The following is an 8635-nucleotide window of genomic DNA, read 5'->3' as shown; positions in this document are numbered from 1 at the left end:
TGTATAATGACCTGAGGGTGGTAGTGGTAGTCTACTGCTGTATAATGACCTGAGGGTGGTAGTCTACTGCTGTATAATGACCTGAGGGTGGTAGTCTACTGCTGTATAATGACCTGAGGGTGGTAGTGGTAGTCTACTGCCTGTATAATGACCTGAGGGTGGTAGTCTACTGCTGTATAATGACCTGAGGGTGGTACTTATAATGACCTGAGGGTGGTAGTCTACTGCTGTATAATAACCTGAGGGTGGTAGTGGTAGTCTACTGCCTTATAATGACCTGAGGGTGGTAGTGGTAGTCTACTGCTGTATAATGACCTGAGGGTGGTAGTCTACTGCTGTATAATGACCTGAGGGTGGTAGTGGTAGTCTACTGCCTTATAATGACCTGAGGGTGGTAGTGGTAGTCTACTGCTGTATAATGACCTGAGGGTGGTAGTCTACTGCTGTAGAATGACCTGAGGGTGGTAGTGGTAGTCTACTGCCTTATAATGACCTGAGGGTGGTAGTGGTAGTCTACTGCTGTATAATGACCTGAGGGTGGTAGTCTACTGCTGTGTAATGACCTGAGGGTGGTAGTCTACTACTGTATAATGACCTGAGTGTGGTAGTCTACTGCTGTATAATGACCTGAGGGTGGTAGTGGTAGTCTACTGCTGTATAATGACCTGAGGGTGGTAGTGGTAGTCTACTGCTGTATAATGACCTGAGGGTGGTAGTGGTAGTCTACTGCTGTATAATGACCTGAGGGTGGTAGTCTACTGCTGTATAATGACCTGAGGGTGGTAGTGGTAGTCTACTGCTGTATAATGACCTGAGGGTGGTAGTGGTAGTCTACTGCTGTATAATGACCTGAGGGTGGTAGTGGTAGTCTACTGCTGTATAATGACCTGAGGGTGGTAGTCTACTGCTGTATAATGACCTGAGGGTGGTAGTCTACTGCTGTATAATAACCTGAGGGTGGTAGTCTACTGTAGTCTACTGCTGTATAATGACAGGCGGGCGGCTCTGGCAGCTCCGGACAGGCGGGCGGCTCTGGCGGCTCCAGACAGGCGGGATCCGCCAGAGCCGCCCGCCTGTCCGGAGCCGCCAGAGCCGCCCGCCTGTCCGGAGCCGCCAGAGCCGCCCGCCTGTCCGGAGCCGCCAGAGCCGCCCGCCTGTCCGGAGCCGCCAGAGCCGCCCGCCTGTCCGAAGCCGCCAGAGCCGCCCGCCTGTCCGGAGCAGTCAGAGCCGCCCGCCAGCCCGGTGAGTCCTGTGCCTGCGCCTAGGGCCAGGCCTCTTACATGTCTCCTCAGCCTGGTGAATCCTGGGTCAGTGCCTCCGGAGCCGCCAGGGACGCCCGCCAGCCGGGCGCAGCCAGGGACACCCGCCAGCCAGGCGCAACCAGGGTCGCCCGCCAGCTGGGCGCAGCCATCGCCGCCCGCCAGCCGGGCGCAGCCATCGCCGCCTGCCAGCCGGGCGCAGCCATCACCGCCCGCCAGCTGGGCGCAGCCATCACCGCCAGCCAGCCGGGCGCAACCAGGGTCGCCCGCCAGCCGGGCGCAGCTATCACCGCCCGCCAGCCAGGCGCAGTCAGGGTCGCCCACCAGACCTTTGGCGCGGCCAGGTGCGACACCTAAGAGGGCGACGCCGAGGGTGGAGCAGAGGCCACGTCCCGCACCTGAGCCGCCGCCGTATGAAGGCCCACCCGGACCCTCCCCTTCAAAGTCAGGTTTTTCGGTCGGAGTCCGCACCTTGGGGGGGGGGGGGTACTGTAACGCCCTGGCCATAGAGAGGGGTTTTTGTTCTTTATTTTGGTTAGGCCAGGGTGTTACATTGGGTGGGCGTTCTATGTGCATTTTTCTATGTTGGTTTGTTTCATTGATTTTGGCCGTGTGGCTTCCAATCAGGCACAGCTGTAGAGTGTTGTTGCTGATTGGGAGCCACACATAAGTGCCTGTTTTTCCGTTGGGGTTTTGTGGGTAATTGTTTGTGTTTAGTGTTTTGCACCTGACGGGACTGTTTGGCTGTTCGGTTTTCTTGTTTTGTTTCGTATAGTGTTCTTTCTGTTATTAAATTCAATGATGAACACTAACTCCGCTGCGCCTTGGTCTACTCTCTCTACCGACAGCCGTTACAGCTGGCAAAGCAGTGGATCACTATAGGGCAGAATAGTGTTGGATGGTGTGGAGGTTCAGTTTGGCGACCGTTTTGACCAGGACAGTCTAAACGTCCTGCAAAAGTTGGAAAGAGCGCTTCTCACGGGGGAGTTGGATGAGTCTCTAGATCAGTACCCAGAGCTGAACATAGATTCTCTTTCAGTGCAGATCCCTCTCTTTCACAACAAATACCCCTGTAGCAGTAGTGGAGAGGCAGCAGAGGTCCTCAGGAGGCTTCCAGTGGAGGTGTGGGGGTTGTTTGACCAAGTTGAGGTGCTGATCAGATATTTTTCATATTTTGAGGCAAGGCAGGCAAGGTTTTGAGCGGTCCTCAGGGACCTCCACCCCCTCTATATTATATGTAAAGTTACTGGAAACCTTGTGGTACTGAATACGTTCATTACACTTTTTTATTTCACGGACCCCTTGCAATTACACCAGGGACCCCTGGGGGTCCACGGACCCCTTGCAATTACACCAGGGACCCCTAGGGGTCCACGGACCCCTTGCAATTACACCAGGGACCCCTGGGGGTCCACGGACCCCTTGCAATTACACCAGGGACCCCTGGGGGTCCATGGACCCCTTGCAATTACACCAGGGACCCCTAGGGGTCCACGGACCCCTTGCAATTACACCAGGGACCCCTAGGGGTCCATGGACCCCTTGCAATTACACCAGGGACCCCTAGGGGTCCATGGACCCCTGGCAATTACACCAGGGACCCCTAGGGGTCCACGGACCCCTGGCAATTACACCAGGGATACCTAGGGGTCCATGGACCCCTGGCAATTACACCAGGGACCCCTAGGGGTCCACGGACCCCTTGCAATTACACCAGGGACCCCTAGGGGTTCATGGACCCCTTGCAATTACACCAGGGACCCCTAGGGGTCCATGGACCCCTTGCAATTACACCAGGGACCCCTAGGGGTCCACGGACCCCTTGCAATTACACCAGGGACCCCTAGGGGTCCATGGACCCCTGTTTGAGAACCCCTGGTGTATAGTATGATATTTGTTCTTTTGTTTAGTAGTTTTCAGTTTTTAGTACATGACAGTACACTTACTAATGATTTATTTCATGTTATTTTATTTAAAATTGCATACTTTGTGTGACATAATTGTCCATAGCTGTTGTTTGAAGAGTTGAGACACTGACTGAAAGATATTTTGGTTGATTTATTTGGGTTATTCATTGAAGTAGAACTGAACTTATTTTTAGCTTTTTGTTCTTGTAAAGCTTTTGTAGTAGACTCAGGCCAGTGGCACATATTTAATGACTATATAAATGTATCAGAAAAAAGTAAAATTAAAAGGTCAATTCAATACGGAGACCAACTTTGTGATGGTTCTCAATGGAGATTATTTTAGACGAGATCACACCATGTTCATTGAATTTACGAAAACTGCATACAGTGTACAGCACCATTTCCACCTACTGGCCTTTCTTGGTATTGCTGGTACATACTGGACTGATAAGGAACACTGCTATAACTATTATTAGTAGTAGTATTATAATGATTTAAACATTTGAACAAGTTGGGACAACCCTTCAGTTAACTACTGTACCTATCAATTATACAGTAGTAGTGATTATGGTTCCTCAATATACATTTAACATATTGCAACGTAGGCCATGTGTTACAGCACTACTTTTGCTGTCCACCTCAGGAATTGCTCTTGAGAAAATTTAATGTAATTGTCCCCTCCAAAGTTGATATCTGATTTTCACCCCTGCCTACAGCACCACCACACCCCAACTGTCCTGTCTGCCACGGACACCACCCTACAGCACCACCACACCCCAAACTGTCCTGTCTGATCAGACTACTACACAGTGACGACAATACATGTACATTTCTACATTTATTGTACTCGGTTTTGAGCCTGCACTTCAATTCTCCCCGTTTCTTTCTTGTTAATATTATGTTCAGATAATAAAATAGCCTACAGGATAAATAATGAAGGAATAATGTTGTGTCCTACCTGTCGTTATCAATGAAACACTGATGAACAGAATCCCTAAACACCAGACCGCCGAGGTCGGAAAGGTCTTCATTTCACTACAAAACAAGTCTGACTCCAAGGTAAAGCTGTTTGTAACTGGTGAATAAAACTATTAGGAGTTTAGAAAAATAAACCAAAACAGTCCAAAGGCTAATTTATCAACGAACAGAATGTAACACGACGTCTTTTCCAGAAATAACGGGGGAAAAGGACGGTGGAGTTTCACACTTTACTTTCACTTTCACTTACAGTACTTCTAGTTGCATATCATCTCGCGATATCTAGTTCCATCTAGTGTTCTAATATGGACGTTAACTTCCTATCATCTCGCGATATCTAGCTCCATCTAGTGTTCTCATATGGACGTTAACTTCCTATCATCTCGCGATATCTAGCTCCATCTAGTGTTCTCATATGGACATTAACTTCATGTCATCTCGCGATATCTAGCTCAGTCTAGTGTTCTGATATGGACATTAACTTCATGTCATCTCGCGATATCTAGCTCCATCTAGTGCTCTGATATGGACATTAACTTCATGTCATCTCGCGATATCTAGCTCCATCTAGTGTTCTGATATGGACATTAACTTCATGTCAAATGTCCTAAAAAACAAACGCGCACAAATGTGAATTGTGAAATAAATGTGACAACAACTAGGCTGTAGTAAATATTTCAACTAGTAACAACTTACGATGTGAAACGACCCAAGAACATTGATCATATAAAATATATGTGATATTCACTGTCAGTTGTTGACTAGTTAGACAGGTGTGAGCCGTATGGCAGAAATTACACTAATTTAATCAGAGAGGAAGGTAGAGTTATCACCATGTTGCTGCATGATACTTATCTAATGATTCAGGAATAATTCACTATTACAGATATACTATACTATTAGAGATATACTATATGTACATGTGGACACCCCTTCAAATGAGTGGATTCTATTTCAGCCACACCCGTTGCTTACAGATATATAAAATCATGCACACAGCCATGCAATCTCCATTGACAAACATTGGCAGTAGAATGGCCTTACTGAAGAGCTCAGTGACTTTCAATGTGGCACGGTCATATGATGCCACCTTTCCAACAAGTCGGTTAGTCAAATTTCTGCCCTGCTAGAGCTGCCCCGGTCAACTGTAAGTGGTGTTATTGTGAAGTGGAAACGTCTAGGAGCAACAACGGCTCAGCCGCGAAGTGGTAGGCCACACAAGCTCACAGAACGGGACCACCGAGTGCTGAAGCACGTGCCGTGTAAAAATTGTCTGTCCTCAGTTGCAACATTCATTACCGAGTTTCAGGGGGGAAGTAACGAATTACAACTTCCTGTAATTGAGTAGCTTTCTGTGTACCTTTTTGAGTATTTTTCAAAGGTTGGTACTTTCACTTTTATTTAAGTACACTTTGAATGAAGTAAAGTACTTAAGTACATTTTCAAAACCATCCATTACAGAGTACAATCTAGAAAAAGGATACACATCAAGATGTTGTAAATATATTTTATCGCCATGAATTGCGTTTGTTGTGTAGGCTATGTAATGTAGCTAAATGTTGCTATTAGCCCGTTGCATTGCATTTAATATAACATAATGCTAACGTTAGCTAACTCACCCTGTTGCTAGCTAGTTAGAAGCTAACCCAGACCAACGCCTTTACCCAGCTGAAGGAACTTTAAGCTGTAGTGCGGGCTAGTACCGCATTGACATTATGATAGTAGCTAGTCATCCCCATAAGGTAAGTTGTTGGGGATAGCTAAAAGGGAAATGAATGAACTTGTGAATATAAAATAGATAAATCATTTTGAGACCTGGGATTTTTAGGTATGTGCATTATCTTTTTTTGGGTTGCTATTATCTAGCTATATCTGGTTGGATCACTGAGTTTCCAATAATAGCCCAAAATCATGTTTGGTAAAACTATAGTTCTTATAACTGGGGAAAATAAAATAATATTCCCAAACATCCGTATGACATTATTGAAAACATGCTGTAATTTCTAAATGGTTCATTCATTTGATATGAATAAAACACCTTCTTATAGCTGACAGTCTGCACTTTAACTCCATTGTATCTTTTAAAATCCAATGTGCTGGACTACAGAGCCAAAACAAAAATGTTGTCATTTCCCAAATACGTACAGATTGCACATTATGTGCTGGTTTATGTTAATTTGTATAAAACCAAACTGGTCAAGCTATATCCTGTTTGGGATAGGGGGCAGTATTTTCACGCCCGAATGAAAAAAACGTACCCGATTTAAACTGGTTACTACTCTTGCCCAGAAACGAGAATATGCATATTATTAGTAGATTTGGATAGAAAACACTCTAAAGTTTCTAAAACAGTTTGAATGGTGTCTGTGAGTATAACAGAACTCATATGACAGGCAAAAACCTGAGAAGATTCCAAGCAGGAAGTGGCCTGTCTGCGAATTTGTAGTCCTTCTTTTGCTTCTCTATCGAAACTACAGTATCTGTGCTGTTACGTAGCACTTTCTAAGGCTTCCATTGGCTCTCTAAAGCCGTCAGAAAGTGGATTGAGGCGTCTCCTGTCTCTGGGCAGAGTATGGTAGCTCAGTTTGGCAGTGGTCTGCCTGGTGACTAAGAGATTGGAGATGCGCATTCACGAGACCACGCTGTTTTTTTTTTCCTCTTTGAATGAATACACTATTGTCCGGTTGGAATATTATCGCTATTTTATGAGAAAAATACCATAAAAATAGATTTTAAACAGCGTTTGACATGCTTCTAAGTACGGTAAAGGAACATTCAGAAGTGTTTTGTCTCGATATGCGCTTGCGCGTTTCCCTTTGGATAGTGACCTGAACGCACAAACAAAACGGAGGTATTTGTACATAACTATGGATTATTTGGAACAAAAACAACATTTCTTGTGGAAGTAGCAGTCCTGGGAGTGCATTCTGACGAAGATCAGCAAAGGTAATACCATTTTTCTAATAGTAATTCTGAGTTTAGTGTGCCCCGACGTTGGCGGGTGTCAAAATAGCTAGCCGTGATGGCTAAGCTATGTACTCAGAATATTGTAAAATGTGTTTTCGCCGAAAAGCTATTTTAAAATCTGACATAGCGATTGCATAAAGGAGTTCTGTATCTATAATTCTTAAAATAATTGTTATGTATTTTGTCAACGTTTATGATGACTAATTTAGTAAATTCACCGGAAGTTTTTGGTGGGAATGCATGTTCTGAACATCACATGCTAATGTAAAAAGCTGTTTTTGGATATAAATATGAACTTGATTGAACAAAACATGCATGTATTGTATAACATAATGTCCTTGGAGTGTCATCTGATGAAGATCGTCAAAGGTTAGTGCTTAATTTAGCTGTGTTTTGGGTTTATGTGACATATATGCTTGCTTGGAAAATGGCTGTGTGATTGTTTTTGGCTATGTACTCTCCTAACATAATCTAATGTTTTGCTTTCGCTGTAAAGCCTTTTTGAAATCAGACAATATGGTTAGATTAACGAGAGTCTTGTCTTTAAAATGGTTTAAAATAGTCGTATGTTTGAAAAATTGAAATTATTGCATTTTTGAGTTTTTTTGTATTTCGCGCTACGTTCTTCCATTGGATATTTGGCAAGGCGTTCCGCTGGCGGAACGTCTAGATGCAAGAGGATTTAAATCATGACAAACTACAATATTTTCACCTCTGCAACCACAAACAAGCAAACCAAGGAACCAAAGCAGACAGTGGATTAAACTTCATCAAAGCATTCAATGTTTTTGGTGAGCAGAGCCAGGCAGTCGAGTCAGTCGACCGAGACTTAGATGTTGAAGAGGCAGCAGAGCAGGTTGAATACCAAGACACCTATTCCATCCTGGAAAATGACAGTGGCTATATATATATAGTATATATAGTATATAGTATATATATATATATATAGAATATCAACTCCCTCAGCATCAACGGTGTGCATGTCACCTGCTGAACCTCATTGCAAGAACAAATTCTGCGTTGGCAGAAACAAAGAGGTTGCCCAAGTCGTCTTTTGCCAAATGCCAAGCCATGTGAGGATCACACGTATCATACAAGAGAAGGGGGGATGCCATAAGAAATGTATGTGAGGAATTAACAGTGAAAATGTGAGTAGCAATTCTTTGAATCAATGTAATGTTTTCCTATTACAGTAATATTTATTTATTGTCCATGAAATGTTATAATTCTAAGAGGTATTACCTCTTTTTCAGCCCGTCAGAAATGTCCTTGAATGAGTATTGCAAAGTAATGAAGCCTTTGGTCTCAGCTTTGAACATTCTACAGTCTGAGACCAACACGCATATGGGGTGGCTGCTGCCAGTGATCTTCTTACTAAAAACTAAACCTCAAAGGCTGGAAGCATCTTGCCAAATGTACCTACCAGTTATCAGAGCCATTCAGAACGGTCTAGAAAAAGCGCTTTGGAGAAATGATGGAGGAGCTTATTGCTGCTGCAATGCTTCTGCCAAAGTTCAAGACGTC

The sequence above is a fragment of the Salmo salar genome, unplaced genomic scaffold (genome assembly GCF_965601325.2).
Source record: "Salmo salar unplaced genomic scaffold, fSalSal1 ptg000412l, whole genome shotgun sequence".
Taxonomy (NCBI): domain Eukaryota; kingdom Metazoa; phylum Chordata; class Actinopteri; order Salmoniformes; family Salmonidae; genus Salmo; species Salmo salar.
Note: the sequence above shows the minus strand (reverse complement) of the source record.